The sequence below is a fragment of the Phaenicophaeus curvirostris genome, chromosome 15 (assembly GCF_032191515.1).
Source record: "Phaenicophaeus curvirostris isolate KB17595 chromosome 15, BPBGC_Pcur_1.0, whole genome shotgun sequence".
In the NCBI taxonomy this organism is placed as follows: Eukaryota; Metazoa; Chordata; class Aves; order Cuculiformes; family Cuculidae; genus Phaenicophaeus; species Phaenicophaeus curvirostris.
This window is the reverse complement of record NC_091406.1, coordinates 17,309,961-17,330,074: the sequence shown is the minus strand read 5'-3', so window position 1 is coordinate 17,330,074 and position 20,114 is coordinate 17,309,961. Positions and strand designations below refer to the sequence as shown.

Sequence of the window (20,114 nt, the reverse complement as noted above, 5' to 3'; positions counted from 1 at the left end):
TCTTGTTGTAAATGTTATGCGTATGCTGTTGAACATTTGTTAAACTCTCAGGACTCTGTTTAATCAATTGTTAAGTCTGCTAAATGTTTTCTTTTTTTGTGCATCCTTTTCTGAAACCTTCTACTTAACTGCACTGTAGGAGTAAATCTTAAGCGAGCTTTCTGTACAGTAGACTCTGGGGGGGGTGAGCTTTTGTGTTTGCCTGCTTACTGAAGTTGTGATATAAGTAGCATAGTCGTGCATGTTGCCTGCTACATTTTTGCTTTCTCATTTAATTTTAAAGACAATAACATGATGAGCTTTGCCATTTCTCTTAAACTGCAGTGAACTGACTAGCCTGTATTTGTGTGATTTGATTTAGAAAGGATAAGCTTTTTATGTTCTACTAAGCGTGATCCTGGTTATAGCTTTACATTACAGTCATTACGCATGTTGAATACAAAACAGTTACATGGGGTCCTGGAGCTCTGGGTGGCTCTGTTAACTCAGCTTCTTAACCTTTAAAAAGTGAAGAACAAGGGTTGGGGGCTTTGCCTTGTGCTGAAGGCCACTAAAGCTGAGGTTTTCTGTTGTTTTTCTTCTAGTAAGCTGTTGAAGCTGAGCCTGTGTAGTTTATAGAGGGGGCATTGCTGCTGTTTCTGCACTGGTTTGGGAGGGTTTGAAAATGGTACAAAGGGAGGTTTTGATACCAGTTAACAATTCTGAACTCCCAGAATATTTACTTTGGAAAGAAAATGCAGAACATGTAGTAACTGTGTGGCACTAAAGTGTTTCTGAGAGTTACATTTTTAGCAGAACGTAACTATTATTAAATGTCAGTATCTTTGATAACATAATAGCGTTATTCAGTGGTGCAGTCTTTCATGTGTATAGAAGGAGTCCTTAAAAGAAATTGCTTTTTGTGAGTGTGAACTTCAACAAATTGAGTTTTGTTTGCAGTCAGTCCCTTCGAGTTCAGATGCTGGATAACATGAATGCCTTGCCTTAGAGTAACCATTTCTTTCAAACCCTTTCCTCTTGCCTGCAAAATGTGACCACTTGAGTTCCAGCAAATTTGAGTTTCAGAATTAATGTCTTCAAAATTTGTGCTAAAATACAAACATGTTTTTCTGTTAGAATGCTTTGTTTCCAGTTTTGAACTACTGTTCAAGGAGGAGGGGACCCATGACCAAGATAAATTTTACAGAGATTGGCACTACATTATGGCCAGATAGCGGGTTATAGTAAATGCTTATAGTCATGGCAGGGCAAAGTCACTGAGGTTTGGTGTCTGTCTTAGGAATATTTACAAGATAGATCTAGTATAGGATCATCCTGCTCTCCTTCCCTGGTCCTTGCCATTCACCCTCTCACTGGAAAAGTAAAATAAAGCTTTCTTCAATGGGAATTCTGATTTTTTTTCCTCTTGGACCTAACTTGTCCATGGCCAAAGAGCATCTCTGCATTTTTCAGCAGGTGCTCTTGGTTGTTTTGAAGATGGGTGGTGATGTTGGAAGGAGGCTGGATGGAGCCTGGTGGGCCAGGCTGGTCATAGTTTCAAGGCTTGTTGGTGAGGGATGTGGGCAGTGAGCGTGGAGCAGCTGCTGCTTTGCTGTCACGAGGCTGCTCCTCCGCACAAACCTCGGGCTGCAATCCAACGCTGCCTTGCTTAATTGCTCTCTACTCAACTTTTGAATTTGTGACTTGTGCCTGTCTGTATTAAACAGCCGGTGGACTGTGTCAGGAAATGAGTGGTTTTGCTGCTGGTGGTGGGTGTAGATCTTGGTCTCGTGCAGTAAAAGGCTATGGGAAGGGCTACCTGCAGGACTCCCCTGGATTTCAAAGGACTTGTCAGGCTGTGGGGTCCCTCATGAGCTCACATTCCAGCTGCAGGCAAAGTTTACATGTCTGCAAGTTCCCTATGTGGGAATTGCAAGGACTCTTTGATGATGAATCTCCTTAGTTAGCACATCATGACAAATGAACTGCTTTTTTCCCCCAGCTGAACTTTTCATTAAAGCAATGTTACAGACAGAAAAATCTATATACTCAACTGAAGTAATAGAATGTTCATAATAAATAGGTTTACTTTTCTTTCTGCTACAGTGTTTATCAGTAGGTACATAGTAGTTAACTGTAAGAGGAAGAGGTGAAAGCTTAGGCTGGATGGTCAATGAGTTATTTGATGCAGAATACATTGTGTTACACACTTCTGTTGATAATATTGATTAAAGGATAAAATACAAACTACTTTGTTCATGAATATGCTGTTTTAAACACAAGATTTTTGGAAACCTGTTATCACACCGATATGGTGTCGTATAATTAAACTAATCCAGCTGTTCTGTCAGGATGCATCACTTGGAAAAATGTCTCAAACAGGAGTTGTTACAAATCTGTCAGTTTTCACGAAGTGCAGATTTGAAGTACAGGTTCATTTGTGCAGGCTTTTTCTCCATGTCCTGCAGGAATTTAACAATCCCAGAGCATTTTAGACCTCTAATAGTAACAGCTCACAAGCTTAACAAAGTGGAGTAGCAGAGTACATCACTGTGGGGAAAACCACGCTGTTTAAGCACGTGGGTTTGCTTCAGAGCGGTCAGGAGCTCGGTGTGTGGAAACAGTTTTGTGTATCCAGTCTGTTGTCTTTCAGGAGTGGCTGAGGAGGGATTGCACTGGGGGATGTTGGACCCCTCTGTGTGTGGCTTGTACTTTTCTGCTGGTTGCCCTCTCTTGATGGACTGTGTAGGGAATAAGAGGAGTAACAGTACAGAGCTGATGCCTGGGCACGCTGCTTAGTAAGGTGCAGGAAGCACTTCGGTGATTTGAATTCTGTTAAAAAAATTAAGACTGGATGGTTTGATTTTTTTTGAAAAAAAAATCTGATTTTTGTGGAACTGCAACTGGGAGTGAAAGGGGTTGAGTCCTTTAGATGCATCTGTGGGAGATACTTAAGCAAACAAAAAAGGTTCTCCTTTCAGGCGTGTGACAGGCGAAGGGGAACTTGGAAGTGAAAGTGACACCAGCTGCTTTTCCCCATTTTTATTTTTGGTGCCATGCCTTGCTCTTCATTGTTTCCTGAGCTCTAAGCCCACATGTGAAACAAGTAGGGTATATATACTAGGAGGTGTTTGTTCTGTAGCACTTGTTGAATTAGCAAAATGGTGATTAGTAGGGAGCTTAAGGAGGTAAATGTAGAAGGCCTTTGGTGAGTCACAGAAGTTATCTGGGAGTTGTATCTGTTGTCTTTGTGAGTTGTATGTGTGCACTAATTGGCAAAAGGATCAGAAAGAAGGAAAAAGCCCTAGTCTTTAAATCTGGAGCCTTGTGGCTTTTCTTCAAGCAGCTCTTAGTGCTTTTTTCAAGCATTTAGGCTTCCTGAGTAATCTCCCATCAGTCTAAGAGGTGAAAGCAGAGATTAGGTTTACTCTTGCCTTTCCCTAATGTTGTTAGCAGCCATAAAACCTAACCAGGCTCCTCTGAAACCAAGCTGTAACATTTTAAGTAAATGCCCTCTAATGCCAGTGGAGTGGAGATGGTGTTCCAGTTCTCCACAATTCACCTGTTTTTGTGTTTTGTGCTTTTTCTCATGCAGTCAGAGACCTCTGTAGTTCACTGGAGAAACACTGAGCGCTGTCAGTGAATGGAGGAGGGAGAGAGATAATTGACTAAAAAATATTTATTCTTGTTTGTGGTAATTTGCTCTCATTTATTTTGATTTTCAATGGAATTAATATCATTTGGAAATAAAGTCCTTGATGCTTATTATCACTTGTTATTGTTGTATTGAAAAGCATATATTGAATGCCAGATCACAATATTCAAAACTACTATAGATACTGAGGCCTTATTTTTTTAACTACTTAATTATCTTTATAATGATTTTGTGCCAGGGAGCTTACCATTATGAACATACTTGGATTCAAGTAGTTGCTATTTTCATCCTTTCTTTGATATGGATGTAACTGCAAGATTAAAAGCATATTGGTCTTTTTTGTAAGTGTTTAGAGAAACTGGTTTTTTTTGCTAGTTGTGCGGTGGAGCCATAAGGACACATCACCTTCACTAGCTTCATCCTCGGGAAGTGCTACAGTAGATGGGAATGTATTTTGTCCCTCTGGTTTGGGAAATGGCTCCAGCAGCCCTGTCACACAGGAAGAAGCGTCCAGTGCTCTTATTGCTGTATAGAAGCCTCTGCAGTGTGTGTTGAAGCCTGATCATTAAGCAACAGGAGAGGAGTACTCCAACATCGCTTTGAATTATTACATAGCATAGAGTGTGATGAAGTAGTGCTTTGAGAATAAAGTATTGGAGAAATTACATTAAATTCTCCTAGTAACCAGATACTACTCATTCAACTCTTTCTTCCTGGTATTTAGAATCATAGAATAACCAGGTTGGAAGAGACCCACTGGGTCATAGAGTCCAACCATTCCTATCAAACACTAAACCATGTCCCTCAGCACCTTGTACACCCGTGCCTTAAACACCTCCAGGGAAGGTGACTCAACCACCTCCCTGGGCAGCCTCAGCCAGTGCCCAATGACCCTTTCTGTGAAATGTTTTTTCCTAATGTCCAGCCTGAACCTCCCCTGGTGGAGCTTGAGGCCATTCCCTCTCGTCCTGCCCCCTGTCACTTGGGAGAAGAGGCCAGCTCCCTCCTCTCCACAATCTCCTTTCAGGTAGTTACAGAGAGCAATGAGGTCTCCCCTCAGCCTCCTCTTCTCCAGACTAAACACCCCCAGCTCTCTCAGCCGTTCCTCATAAGGCCTGTTCTCCAGCCCCCTCACCAGCTTTGTTGCTCTTCTCTGGACTCGCTCCAGAGCCTCAACATCCTTCTTGTGGTGAGGGGCCCAGAACTGAACACAGGATTCGAGGAGTGGTCTCACCAGTGCCGAGTCCAGAGGGAGAAGAACCTCCCTGGACCTGCTGGTCACGCCGTTTCTGATTCAAGCCAAGATGCCATTGGCCTTCTTGGCCACCTGGGCCACTGCTGGCTCCTGTTCAGTCGCTGTCAACCAACACCCCCAGGTCCCTCTCCTCCAGGCAGCTTTCTAGACAGACTTCTCCTAGTCTGTAACACTGCACAGGGTTTAATTGCATTTAGTTGCATTTAGTTGCACTTTGCCCTGACTCTTTTAGAGACATCAACTGTCTCTTTTCTAAAACTCTACTCAGTTTGTTCTTGCTTATTCAGACACACCTCCCATTGTGTTGTCTTTTTTTTTTCCTACACCTTTCTATTTATTTTGTCCTTAAAATATTCAGCTTAATTGTGAGTAGTGTCCTGCTTTTCGTTTTGTGTTCACGTGAGGGGTCTGCAGCTTGGAAGCTCTAACAGAGCACTGAGTCACTGCAGGAGCAATAAACTGCTCACTTCCAGAGCTTCCAGCATGAGAAGCCAACTTGTTCCTCCAAAAGCCGTATCTGGCAATTCCTGTAGTGGCCTTCTCAGCCTTACAGCTACCCTGCCTCCTCCCAGCCCATTCACCCACTGGCGTATTCTTTGATAGCGCGTTTCGCTTTACCTGTCCTTCGTCCTTGACTTCTGCACAGCAGGATGTCCAGCTCCATCAGTGTTTCTTGAACTGTATTTTCATTCTTACACCACGTGTCCTGATGTTGGATACAGGAGGAAGGTGACATTGACGTAGTTCTTGCCAGTGTCATTCCTGCTTAGATTAAGACAGGGTGTATTGATTTACTCTCCATAAGCGGAAGCTGTCTTCACAAAATAGTGGTCTTAAAAGCCCTTTCAGTTGGCCAATTTATAATTTATTATAGAAGAAGTTAGGATTTGCCAGTGGCAAGTGGAGTTCTGGAGCGTTAGGGCTTTGATATTAATGCCTTACAATCTCATTCCCTACAGAGGAATTATTTGCTAGCAGTAGTGAATCTCAGTGCTATCACACAGAAGGAAGTTTATCTTTCTATTTATTGACAAGATACAATTTAGCTTTAACTTGCTTAGCTTCTGTTGGTTGATGTTTGTGTTCAGATACCAGAAGAAAGTACAACATCGGAAATTACTGTTGGAAAAAAAATGAGGCAAATGAAGGTTTCTGATTTATTGACCTGAAAACTTCCACCATCCCTTTTTTGCAGCACAAATTCAGATGCAGACATGAAGCAATGTTCTTAAAATGACAGTGAGTGCAGAAAATGTGTTCCGCTAAAACTTTTTCCTGCGGTGCATGAAATCACGAATCGGAAGATGATGAATAGGCTGTCGCTGTGTAGTCTGCATCCTTTTGAAAATGTTATTCTCTGTTAAAATGAGTTGCCATAGCCAGACAACTGCTTTAATGCTTCTGTTAGGTTTGCAGTGATTTACAAATACTTCTTTGACATGTTTTCTCTATTTTGCCTCAAGACAGTTGGGACTGTTACTGTTTCTTTTTGGAAGTAGTCCAACAGGTCCATTATAAAGCAATGAATATTTGATTCTTTTCTTTAAAGGAACAGAATGTTCCCTCCAATATCTGGAATATTTGTGCTTGGCCCTTTATTTTAAACAGTCATCTTTTTGAGACAGAAAGCTTCAAAACTAAGGATAGTGTTGTAGAAGCAGTTAAAGCTATCCATGCAGTAGGCCTGTCGCTGGTTTGTGCAGTGAGATGGTCTGAATCACCCAGTTTGGTGAGCTGATGTGAAAATGTTCAGCTGCCCTGTTAATCAGCAGCAGCACTTCCCAGTATTGTTGTTTCTTCAGGCTGAAGCTGAAGTCTCCTCTCAAAATTAATCACAGTTTGGATTTTGGTTTCGGGAGTTTCTCACAAGACCTTGGTTATTTTATTTTAGTTGTTAGTATGTGTGTGTTCCAGACTCTGAGGGCTGCTGGCATAGATTGCATAGTGGTGTCTGCCAGCCTGCACTCCAGAATCACAGTGTATTTCTGTAGCGAAGTGCCCCAGACTGGGGCCAGTGCCGGGCATGCAGCCTCTCAAGGGCCAAGTCTCTGACAGTGGCAGCAGCTTCCGGTGCTTCCAGATGGTGTGGCCATGGCTTGTTGCTAGGTTGAGACACCCACAAGATAATTAAGTGTAAAATGCAGGGACTGAGAGTTTTCTAAGCATGATTTATTACCTGAAGGGCAGTGTTGCGATAAGCACTTTGTTCAGTCATCCTTTGTAAATGTGAGTGCTTTCAGCTTTGTGACTTCAGTTATTGACTACGCCTGTTCTTCTCTAGGGCCAAGAAGCGAGACCTTCTCTTCATTGGGCCAATTCATAGTTTATTTTTATGTAGAAGAGAGTGGTTACTTACTAGACTACTTTAGCCTTCAGCTAGCGTGCTAGTATTGAGCTGTGAACCAGAGCTCTTCCTCTTTAGTTTCCTCAGCTGAGGACCAGAAGCATGTTCCCTGATGTCAGAAGACATCAGAAGCAAAGGGAGTCCATATGTGTAAGTTTTGGTTCCTGGTTTTCCCCGGACACTTGAGTTAAGTCAGTCCCTTGGAGCTGGCTGTGGCTCTGTCAGTTCTGGCTGTGGTAGGTGTGCAGCAAGCGGTGGCAGCAAGTTTGGTAGCAAATGCAGCCTGTGACACCGCTTTGCAGGTTGGGGTCATCTGCACCAGCTTCGCCTGCGTGGGGCTGTTTGTTACTGACCCCCAGCCTTCCTGTGTGCTAGTAAAGGGGTTTGATGGTATAAACAATATAATACATACCGGTGCTTTTTTACTTTCCTGTTTTCAGCAGGTTTTAGAGGTCATTGAGGCTTGTACATGTCATCCTCAGGCTGCAAGCTTGCTTAAACAGAGGAGTGACTCCTTTCAGGAGCCTGTTTCTCTTTCTAACCTGCTTTTCAAGTTATTTCACCTGTGACTGTTAGGTAGGGGGGAGTTTTTACCTTCATCTTTTCTTCAGAATCTGCCGATATTCAAAAGTTCATAATTTACTTAATCAGTAATCTTTATGATAGTAGGAGGAAGTGTTGATGTGACTCCTTCTTGAGATATTTCACTGAGCTGCTGTCTGCTGGAAGGGAATTCTGAACAGAAAAAAAGTAATGTGAGCTTAGAGATCTGGTCCTTATTCCTTTGAATCACTTGCCATCCTGCTTTTTGTTAGTGCTTTTCTGCTGTTCCATTTAGAGATCACAATCCATAATTTCTTACCCAGAAGGAGAAGTCCCTAAGGAGGCAAGTACATTTCTTTGTGGTGGATTCCTGTACCAACACAAGGTGCTAGGCTCTGCCTCAGTAAACCCCGAGCCATGGCTTACAGCTGCAACAGATGTGCATCATTTCAGATAGAAATATATAAAAGCTGACACAATCAGCCTAAGCTTCATGTATTTCCTCAGTAGTGGGCAGGAGCTGTTATTCCTGATGCCCTTTACAGGGCGTCTGCAGAAGATCCTGCCTTTGAGTGGTGTTAGGCACACCTTTTGTGTTTTCTCAGCTTCCTTTAAAAAGGGTTTTTTTTGCTGTCTGATCCTGTTCTGCTGTGAAGAAGTTTGCTATGTAATTTGTCTTGCTTTCTGCCTGCCTTCCAGCAGTGCCGTGCTTCTATGGGGAGGGAGCAAAATCTTCCTTAGAAGAGCAATATTCCTATTGCAAGGCAGTCTGTTCATGGTGCGGGTCGTAGAGTTCTCTGCCTTGCAGGTGTCTTTCCCAGGGAAGAATTTTCAAGGAAAGAGAAAAATATAATCAGATCTTTCTCACCAAGGAAAAGAGCCCTGCATTAAAAGAGGACAGATAATGGTAAAAATTTAAATTAAAAAAAATATTCATGAATGACAGTGGACCTCAAAGTTCTGTCTGTATAAGACACTTGGTAGCTGATAGTGAAATGCCCTGCTTCAAAAATCACTTGAACACGGTTCAGGTGAAGATATCTAAGTGAGATGTTTAAACTAGAGAATTTCTTCAAGGGATATGGTACCAAAACAGTGTTTACCATGATGTAGCAAGAATCCTTGTAAAGTTTTGCCCATGTTGGCTCAGGCTGCTAGAGCAAATGTCATCTGCGAGTCTCCAGCTTGTGTGTAAGCAGGTATGTTGGGAAAACTGTTAGTTAGGCTGAACGCCTTTGAATTCAGTTCCTGGATAGTAAAAAAGCAGGATGCCTGGCTTGTCATCACCCTGCTCTAAAGGCTTTTCTATTGTCCTGCAGTATCTGTTAAATTCTTTTTAAGCCCTGTTAACTTCAAAGTTAGCCTTCAGGGCAGCTTGTTGGAGGGAAAAGCCCTTTTAGATCCCGGATCAGGCCTGGCACTTTGTTTGATGCTGTTCTTTTTGCTCAGATGTGAAGGAAACAGTAGTTTTCCTGCTGAAGTGGCATCCAGCCCAGCTGTCTCCAGGCAGCGAGGTGATTGCTGGCACACTGGGTGGTCACAGGGTGGGTTTCAAGGCCTTTCCTATCCGCTGCCCATGCAGCAGAATTGCCACCTTTTTTGCAAAGTGGTGAGCTGTGACATAACGTCCATCACTGATGTGACACAGATTATTTTTAATCTGCCCAAAAGAGGAACCTGAGATATTGGGCAACTGTGCCTCCCGTTCTCAAATCCTTCTCTGTAGAGTCTTTTAATTATGTGCTTTTTTGTATTAATCAGCTGTAACTGGAAGTTGTAAGGGGAGAATTGCTTGCCTTATGGATCAGGAGCATTTAGACATCCATTTTATGTCATGTGAAATCTAAATTGTGCAATGGCACTTTCCTTTTAATACCTAGATAAAATAAGCATTGACTGCAATGTGTCTCCCTGGGCAAGGCAGAGTGGGTCTCCCTGGGCAAGGCTGAGTGGGTATTCGAAAAAATTATTTGTGTGAGTTCTTTTTTTTTCCATGTATTAGTGAAAGCTTGTCTGTTTAGCTGATGGGGGTCTGTAGCCTTTCTTGAGATAAATTCTCTCCAGAATTTTGTTTGCTTGGATATCAGCAGTTACAAAAGCACACTGAAGTTGTGGATAGGTAAATGTCTGTGTTTCAGACAGTTAATGAGTGATGAGGATTTCCAGGATAGATGTGATGGATTGAATCAGTTTGAGTTGCCTGCTCTGGAAGATGTTGCCGCACAGCTTTGGAGGGAAAAACTGGGCTTACAACAGCACGGGATTCTTTCCTGGAGCAGCTGACTGGTTTTAGGCTTTAGTTTAATTGACTGTTTCATTGTGGTGGCTACTTTTTCTCTATTTCTTTTGTGTGCAAATACCTTCTATTTTGCAAAAGACAAATAATTGAGGGTTATTGTGATTCTATTATTTCAGACTCCTCAGGATTCTGAGTAACCTTTCTGTAACTTTACAGAAAAGGTTTGTACAGAAAACTCTTTAAAATTTGGTTAAAGTTTTGCTGATCCTCAGGGAAGTGCAAAACCCAAAGAATCTGAATAAATCCTGAATTAGCTCTGTTGGCCAGGAAAAGTGGAGGGAGGTGGTGTTGGCGTTTGTCACTCAGCCACTCAGACTAGAAGCACATGTCCACTGTTTCTCCTTCTGTTCCATTTTATTGAGGGTTAAAGGGCTGGGGACCTCTTCTATGTCTTAGGGGAAGAAAAGAGTACTAAGCACCAGTGGGTGTGTGACACAGTAGTGGAGAGGAGAGAAAAATTGATCAGGTTTGAGAACAACAGCTTTAGTGGTCTGGATCTTCCTCTGGCTGCAGTGTCTGCATCCCTGCTCCCCACTGATGACCATCCTTCCTACAGCTTTTGGGACACCTTCAAGTTGAGGGCTGTGCCTGGCTGCTGGCTGGCACAGTGAGCTAACTACTTTTAGACAGAGCTGGTTTCAAAAGAAACCAGCAGGAGGTATCTGAACTGAAATTACCTCTGGGAATCTAGGAATAACCCTTGAAGTAGTCTAACTTTGCATCAGGCAGCCAAGTTGCAAGTGTAGTTAATCTTAACATAGCGTAATTTATTTTTTTGATGAATGTTAATTCATCTAATTACAAGCTTAGCCTGAAATTTGCTTCTGAGGTGTTACTTGCCCTACCTTTAATCTGAAATACTGCTAATGGTCTTATTAATTGTGTAGAGGAGAGTGGTGTGTGTTCTTAACAGGCTGAGCAGAGAATGGATTGAGAGCAACCCTGAGGAGAAGGACTTGGGGTGCTGGGGATGAGAAGCTCAACGTGAGCCAGTAACATGCGCTTGCAGCACAGAAACCGCCTGTGTCCTGGGCTGCATCCAAAGCAGTGGGACCAGCAGATGCGAGAGGGGATTCCGCCCCTCTGCTCTGCTCTGCTCAGGCGAGACCCCATGTGGAGCCCTTCAGTTCTGGAGTCTTGAGCACAGAAAGGACATGAATCAGTTAGAGCGAGGCCAGGGGAGGCCACAGAGATGATTCGAGGGCTGGAGCACCTCCCGCACGAGGACAGGCTGAGAGAGTCGGGGTTGTTCAGCCTGGAGAGGAGAAGGCTGCAGGGAGGCTTAGAGCAGCTTCCAGCACCAGAAGGGGCTCCAGGAAAGCTGGGGAGGGGCTCTTGATTAGGGAGTGCAGGAGGAGGACAAGGGGAACGGTTTTCAGCTGAAAGAGAGTTAGATCTTTAGGAAGAAATGTTTTGCTGTGATGGTGGGGAGGCCCTGACTCAGGTTGCCCAGAGCAGTGGTGGCTGCTCCATCCCTGGAGGTGTTCAAGGCCAGGTTGGATAGGACTTCGAGGAACTGGATCCAGTGGAAGGTATCCCTGCCTGTGGCAGGGGGTGGAACTGGATGGGCTTTGCGGTCTCTTCCAGCCCAAACCATTCTATGATTCTACCTTGGTTACCCATGAACATAATACAGAGAAAGATGTAGCACACAGGTTTTGTACCCTGTGCTGTACTGCAGGAAGTGTAATTTGAGTTTTGCCTGGCACCTGACTGGGGGTGCCCACACAGTGCACATGCTTTGCGTAGCGATGCTCCATTTGAACTCCTTTGCTTGTAGGAGGTGTGTGCAGGGGGCTTCAGGGCTTTGAGACAGAGCACTTGTGTAGGAATAATGTGTTGTAGGGATGAATCAGCCAGCTTGAAAATGTCTTGGCTGCTAATAGAGTCCTTGAAGTCGGCAGCTGTTTGTCTGCTTACTGGGTTGGAGCAGCTCTGGAGGTACAAATTCGAGCAGTTGCAGTGAAATGGAACTCAAAATAGTTTGTTTTCCTTATACAAGTCCCGTAAATGAGTTGATGAGTGAATGTGAACAGGTTTATTTTCTTCCCTTCCAGAGCAGATGCAAATTTAGTATTATCTTTTCCCAGTATTTTCCTCTCAAGTTTCCATTTGTGATTTGCTTTTTAGTACAGGCAATAAAAGCTTAAAGGGACTTTTCACCAGGTGCTGAGGCTGTTTCCCAGGTAGCAAATGCTACTTCATGTTTCCATTATACAAAAAACAAAAGAGCTTGGCATACCTAACCCTCGAGTTCCAGTTCACCTAGCAAAATCCAGTTATTTAAGGTAGCTTTTTGTAGTGTAGTTGTAAATGGTCCGGACAAATTTGTAGTGCAGGAGAGGTGCCCATGGTGCAGTGGAACTCTGAAAACTTGTTACATTAATTTCTGGAGCTCCAGTGAGTTTGCTGTCTAGGTGACATGGTTTGACGTATCTCTTGAGGCTTACGTGTACAGGGAAAAATACTGTTCTACTTGGTGATGCATTAAGTGCAAGTAGGTTTTACTTGAATAGATTTACTTGGATTATTAATTAGATGAAACATTAGCAATAGTGTTAGTGCAAACTCAACAATAGTAATTAGAGCTGAGACCTTGAGGTAACTTCTGAATTAAAAAACAATAACAAGAAAACTGGAACCTTGCTCCAGTGCCTGTGTGCCTTGCTGCAGCCTGGGTGTCATAGCTGTGTTGCTGATGTAAGTGTTTTACTGTTAAAATCATTATTTGCAGGCAGAAAGGATTTCTAGTTTGGGGTATTTGTACTCTAATGTTGTGATTAATTCAGAAATGTATTAGGGAGACGATTGAACTGTTGGCAGTGATTATCAGTGATAAAAGCCTAATGACTGCTCTAATTTACTATGAAGTGTTGAGAGTTCTCTTCGCTGGGCAAGAGTGTGATGTACTGCACACAGAGCGTATCTGCCCAGAACGGGTGAGTGAACCTGTAGTTACAGGCGTGAACTGAGACAGCTGAGAAATGAGCAACACTCCTAAACTGAAGGTGTAATTAAACCTTCCCTTGGGCTCTGAGTCCAGCCAGTTTTCACCTGAAGTAAAACATTATCCATAAGGCTCAGGTGCAGCATTGCAGTAAGACTTGCTGGCTGTCGCTTACTGCTAGGTGCTCTTTCACAACCTAAGATTCTTTTTTATTATTATTAATACAATTTTTTTCAATTACTAGCTTGAGCTGACCATGGAGGCTTTATGAAAAATGTTACAGTGAGGCTTAGTGGAGCCCCAAACCTTCCCCATCTGAACTGAAAACTGCATTTGCCATTTTTTTAGGAAGCCGATTCTGCACAGAACTAGTGCTTTCTGTTTTCTTCAGCTCATGGAATATTTTTGGTTGGAAGGCACCTTGTAAGGCTCGTCCAGTTCCAATCCCTGCCATGAGCAGGGACGCCTTTCACTCCATCAGGGGCTCCAGGCCCCATCCGAGCTGGCCTTGAACGACTCCAGGGATGGGGCAGCCACCACTGCTCTGGGCAACCTGTGCCTGGGGCAGGTGTAGTGATTAAAATAGATGTACATGTGGGTCTAGACATGTTTATATTCAGCAAAATAGTTTGCATGATGTGCAAGCTTTTCAAGCCTTTGTGGTTTGGAACTTGAAATGGTTAATTTAAGAATTGCACAATTCAGTACTCATTGTCCTTGTAAGAACAACATATTAATATACAGGCAGTTTTTGATTAGTGGCTCTTTACTCCAGACACTTGGAGAATTAAATGAGAGTTAAGGGTTGTTTGAAGCAGTTTCACAACTAACCTGTTAGCCATGATCCCACAGTACCTGTTGAGGTCAGCCATCCCTGAAGAAGTAGAAGAGCTATTTACATATTTACAAAAAAAGCCCCAACCATGTGGAACCTGAATTGGCTGATGGATCAAAAGCCTCCTCCCCATCTAAAGTAGAAACTGTACCTGCTGCTGAAAGCACTGAGTGTCTCTGGGGACTGCAATGGTGGTGTTTCTTTTCTAGCGATGTCTTTTCACTGAGTGGGAATACAGAGATGCTTGAAAATAGCTGTAACTTGGACAGAAGTAGCACAGGTTTTTTGTTTCTTGCTCCATCCTAAATCGACTGCAAATTTTAGCACTGACTAATTTTAAAATCCTAATCTTCCTGAGAAATCTGTGTTGCCTGATTCCTGGAGCTTTCAAAGCCTGCTGGGTGGTGTTGCGGGTACGGTGCATCCTCCGCTGCCAGCTGGGCTTTGAGTAGCTGATGGAACTGCTCTGCTGGGGGGATCAGACTGCAGTTGTGTGTGCCAGTGCCTGTCAAAGGGAGGTGCCATCACCAAATCCTCGGCTGTGGAGTCAGAACCCTTGTTTTATGAAATTGGATCAGTGTAGTAATTCTGAACTACAGAGCGTTTTTGTGTATAGTTTCATTCTAAAACCAAATTCTATGGTTCTTTCTTATGTGGCCCACACTGCTCTGACTCCTGAGGTTAACTTTTTCTTAAGTCAGGCATATGAAATATTAAGTGATGTGCAGCTTGTTCTTTACGGAAACTGAGCAAATCAATATTGCAATGAGGTTGAAGTGAAGACTGATACTTTAGAAACAACGTTAAAATAGTGGCACTAATTTCCAGTCACCAAAGCACTGCTGATAAAACAGAAGAACCTGCTTGGAATCTTTCGAAGCTGCAAAAATAACTGTTCTGAGAGTTCAAGGGGAAGAATGGCTTGAGATTTTCTTTCTCTGTGCAGGGACAGGAGCAAACTGTTGGGCTTGGGGAATGTAAATCTGGACAGAACTTTAGGGGCATCAAAACAGGGGTGTGAAAGCATTAGGTATCTAATTTTAAACATCTCACGTCTGTAGGCTGTGGTCAAACTACGGTGTTTGGTTTTAGCAACTCGAAACACGAACTGGACAACTGTGCACTGGTGCTGAGTTTACCATGTAATCTTTGTGTTTAGTCAGAGGCCAAGTAAAAAATGCTGCCTTATTTTCAGTATGAGAGTTTTTTCTAATTTGGCTTCAGCTGTTGGATCTTGGTAGACTCTTTTAGTATTTCAAGTCTATTTTTGTTTGAACTTGCAGCAATAACTACACTAAAATAAAACCTGGCAGCTGGCAGAGTAGCTTGCTAGGTAAGAAATGAGCTTTATTGAACTGAATTTATGCAGATCTCTAGTGCTTACATCAATAGTTTAATTTAGGCTGAAACAAGCAGTTACTGAAAGAGATGTCAAATATTGCCATGTCCGTAGTCTGCAGAATTACCTCGCGAGTTAAAATCATAGAATATCTCGACCCGTAAGGATCATCGAGTCCAACTCCAATCATTAAGGTTGGAAGAGACCTCCAAGGTCATCCAGTCTAACCATCAGCCCAACTCCACCGTGCCTGCTAAGCCTTTCCTGAAGTGCCATGTCTACATGCTTTTTGATCCCCTCTAGGGTTTTCTGTAGGCACCTTGAGTGAGGTTAAACTTGTAGCTGGAGGTGTGTGTACCCCAGGCAATGGTCCAGGCTTGGGGAAGAGTGGCTGGAAAGCTGCACAGCGGAAAAGGATGTGCGAGTGCTGGTTGACGGCAGCTGAACATGAGACAGCAGTGGCCCAGGTGGCCACCAACATCCTGGCTTTAATCAGCTGTGGTGTGGCCAGCAGGATTAGGGAAGTGATCATCCCCCAGTACTTGGTGCTGGTGAGGCCACACCTTGAATCCTGCGTTCGGTGTTGAGCCTCTCACTACAAGGAGGACAGTGAGGGGCTGAAGTCTGTCCAGAGGAGGGCAGTGAGGCTGGTGAAGGGGCTGGAGCATTCACAGGTCTTATGAGGGGTGGCTGAGGACCCTGGGACTATTTAGCCTGGAGAAGAAGAGGCTGAAGGGAGACCTCATCGCTTTCTGCAGCTCCTGAAAGGAGGTTGTGATGAGGTGGGTGTTGATCTGTTCAACCAAGTAACAAGTGATAGGACAAGAGGAAATGTCCTCAAGTTGCACCAGGGGAGGTTTAGGTTGGATATTAGGGAAAACTTCTTAACTGACAGAATGGTGAAGCCCTGGCAGAGGCTGCCCAGGGCAGGGGTGGAGTCTCCATGCCTGGAGGGTTTCAAAAAATGTGTAGACGTGACGCTTCGGGACATGACTTAGTAGGCACAGTGGGGTTGGGCTGACAGTTCTTCTGGGTGATCTTATAAGTCTTTTCCAACCTTAACAATTCTATGATTCTATGCATTGCTGGCACTGTCTTCTCTTTATTGCACAGTTTGGATTACTGTCCATAGCTTTTTGTGCTCACTCCTTTGAGTCGGGAATTTTTCATGTTATTCCTCTGTATCTAGCCTATGGCTGTACTTCTGTGGGAATTTTTTAAGGGATGAATCCTTCCAGAGGTTTGGGTAAGGATGCTTTGTAAATCACCTCCTCCTTCTGACCTGGCATTTGGAAGCACTGTAGTCTTCATGCATTTCCATACAGACTGGTGTATACCGATTTTGAGGGATGCGATAAGTAAGGGGTTTAGTCCTTGCAGCGAGAAGAGTTGATTCAAGTGTTGTTCAGACTGTTAGTGGTTCTCCAGCTTCATTTAGTGTTTGTGCTACAGTAGATTTTTATTAAGAGTCTCTCAGTAGTTAAAAGAAGAAAATTCCCTCATGTCCCTGATGAAGTACTGAGATGTTGTTAATGAATACTGCTTAACAGGTTCCTGGATTAGAAATGGTGACCACTGTATCCTAAGGAGAGGCTCACATTCATTTTGAAATGCTTTAAGCTGTTCAGGGTTTTCTGGCTCTATTAAAAGGAGGAAGCCACAAGGGTCACGTGCTTGTTGCTTTTAGAAAGTAGAATGGTTACCCAGCTTTCTTCCCTACTGGTGTGGGCCAGTTGTTGCAGAGGACGGTAGATTCCTCTCCTCCTCTGAGTGAATGTCTAATTAATACCTTCAGCAGCCTTTGTCCTGGCAGAGCTGATTCCAGGAGGCAGTTAGAGTGTACAGAGCTCAAGCTTAATCTATTTGACTTCAAGATATCCAAGTATGTATTAGTTATTTCGTATCATTTATTCAACTTCTCTGAGGTCAGATATAGATGGGGTTTGTTCTAGGAGATCAGAGCCTGTTTAGCTCAGCTGTTTTGATTAGTTTTGCTTATTTTGTAATTTTAACTGAAATTTCCTGGTGTCTTTTCCAGTGAGTGGGAATTTTGTCAGAAATTAAAGACTTAGGTTGGTCTTTAACTTGGATAAGAATTACTGGTGTGGACTCAGGGGGAGCAGGAAATAGGTCTTGTTTTCTATCAATTCCCTTTTCATTATAGCTGAAAATGTAAGAATTGAAGACTGCTATTCTTTTCTTTTCAAGGTATACACCTATTTTGTAGTTTTATCTCTCCATCCTTTGTATCCTGTAAAACCATTCTTTGGTGGGGATGAGTTCCTTGCTGTAGCAACCTAGCCCTGTTTGCTTTACTAGGTGCTACTTCCACAGCTGCCTCTCTTGTCCCAGTTCCTGGGACTGCTGCTGTCACTTATATAATTGCCCTCTCGATACTGGAACTAAAACTGGGTTAAAGAACAAAGCTGCCCCATGCTGTTTCTCTTCAGAGTCAATTAAGTGACTGAAGGCACTCCCAAGTCCTGAAGTGTGGTGCAAACCCAAGTGTTATCTGCCTGTAGCTAACAGGAACCTGGTTAGCCCTTACCGGCTGGATAGCTGCATCCTTTCTAAAGGAATCTTTTTTCATAGACCTCCCGAGTTCATCTACAGAAAAACTTGGGTACTTTTGCACCTAATGCCATACAGCCGTGCGTATATGGAACTGTTATGCTAGAGACACCGCTTTAATTCCTACCAGCAGTCTGAGGATCTTCACTGAAACTGTGATTTATGAAGATTTTTTGTCATTGGGGATCATTTATGGCCTGTTTTATTTTGGAAGCTTTTCCTAATCTCCAAAGGGAATGAGCTTTATGTGATTGTTCTGCTTGTCAATGCCTCTTTCTTTCCAGTAACTCTTGAACCGATTTGCCATGTTCATGTACATTTCACAGAAATCCCAACGACTGGAGGTATTGTGGAGCAGAAGCACTAAAGAAAGCTTGAAGCTACTGCAGAACTAGGCAAGGAATATGCAATGCAAATCTTCAGGAACCAAACTTTTACAATTCTACAGCTTGTAGGGTGATATGTAAACCAGCCGTTGTTGGTTTTAGTGTTAACGAAAATAAAGGCTGAGGCTTTTCTCAGTGTAGCTTTATTCAGTTGGGTTATAGGAGCTATAAGGCAATGGAAACATCTATGCTTAGACTCATTATTATCACTTTGGTGTTGCTGCCGTTCCCAGTAGGGGTTGGAGAGCACTTATTCTAGGCTGACTAATTAAGGAATGACAGCTGGTTGGAAATATCATTCAGCTTTTGCAAGAGCTGTGAGCAACTTAACAAGAATTTCTGGAAAAAATGAATTTATATGCAGGATTAATTGACAATATTTAGAGGCTACACTTCCACTGTGAGGCTTTTGTCACGATGTGGGTAAAAAATCAAGGCTGCTCTTTCAGAGCCTGCAAGTGCAGGTCATTCTTATCACAGGGACTCACAGCCTTGCAGAATCACTGAATGAGAGGTCCTGGTGCTGCTTGGCAGCAGAGCTACGGGGAAGTCGAGTGGGGTCTGTGTTACAGCCACTTCAAAGCTGCTTGGGAGGCCTGCTGAGGTGTCCAGCATGGGAGCTTTATGTAGAAGGTGGGTGGGGTAAGCAGCAAGATGTGGGTTGAGAGGAGGAAGCAGCATGATGAAGGGAAGAGCTGCAGCTGTAGATGATAGAATCGTGGAATAGATGCCTATCTTCCTTCTTGCACAAGAGCCAGAGGCTTTCCCAAGCAAGTACTAGTGACACCAGCTGTTAGGAATTCTGAAATTCTTCTTGTGCCAAGTGCTGTGGATGTGCAGGATGGATTAGAGTCGTCAGATTGCTTCTTCCAGACAACAGGGCAGGATCCACCCAATCATCTTTCAGGCTTCGCTTAGGAGGTGTGAGTGCTTTAGAGACACAGGAGAGCCTCTATACAGTGTGTAAAATCCATCAAGTTAGGTTTCATGTGTCCTGGGCAATTACTCCCAAGGTAAGTTTTTAAGAAAGAAGTGGAGAATTTATTAGGAAGAATAATAGGGAAATAAGTTCTATATTTACGAGTAGAAAGAACCCTAAAATATAGTAAGGAAATACAGAGTGAGGTTAGGGAGGGAGAAGAGAGAAAGCAATTAACACTGTTGTAGGTGCCATTAAATTAAGGGAGCTACCTACTTCCCAATTGAATACATAAATGCAGTATTAAATTTATAGCCTAAAAATTGATCCATGTAGTCCATCCTCACATTCATGGCTCAGACATTGAGAGGTCATGGAGACATCTGTCAGTGGCAGTACTGCCTGTGCCAGGTTGCCCATTTGTGGATCTAAGACACTCTCCTCTTAGCTGAGCTGTGCCCTGATGCTCTGAAGGAAGAGGGACAGGTGGAGAAGGGCAGGAGAAATGCATCTGTCCTGCTTCTGCCTTGTATCAGTGGACCTGCTGAGGATGTAGCATCTCCTTAAAGTCTGCTACTCGGATTTCTTTGCCTCAGGAGCGCAGTAGAGTTGAGTAGGTGCAAACTTGCTGTGCAATCAGTCGCCTAAAGTTGAAGTCTGATCATTTGCATGAAGTCTGTGTTCTTGCACGCTTTATGTTACAGTGCTGCTCTGCCCTAGTTCTATTACATGTTCCTGAAATGAAAAGCCATTACATTTAGAAGATGGTTCTTCTTAGCCTGCATCCTGGAGAGCTGGCAATGGTCTCCAAGGTGTTTCCCAGTAGAGGAGCAGAAGAAAGCAATGACAGCGTCTTGCTACACCTACCAAAGAGAGGTTAGATTGGGATTAAGCCAATGTAACGTGGGATTTCTGCAGAGTACGCTGACCCCAGCTATCCATGTTCAATTTTCTTCATGAGAGTTCTCATTCCTTGCTCTTAGCTCACAGGATCAATACATATATTTATGCTTTGACTACAACAGGGGAGGGGATATTCCTT

The 20,114-nt window shown here is 43.4% G+C and overlaps 1 protein-coding gene across 5 annotated transcripts in view; it reads left to right on the top strand.

Moving 5' to 3' along the window:
• FBXW11 (F-box and WD repeat domain containing 11) overlaps window positions 1-20,114 on the top strand; it is a 70,333-nt gene that overhangs the window by 16,018 nt on the left and 34,201 nt on the right. The window lies entirely within an intron of this gene.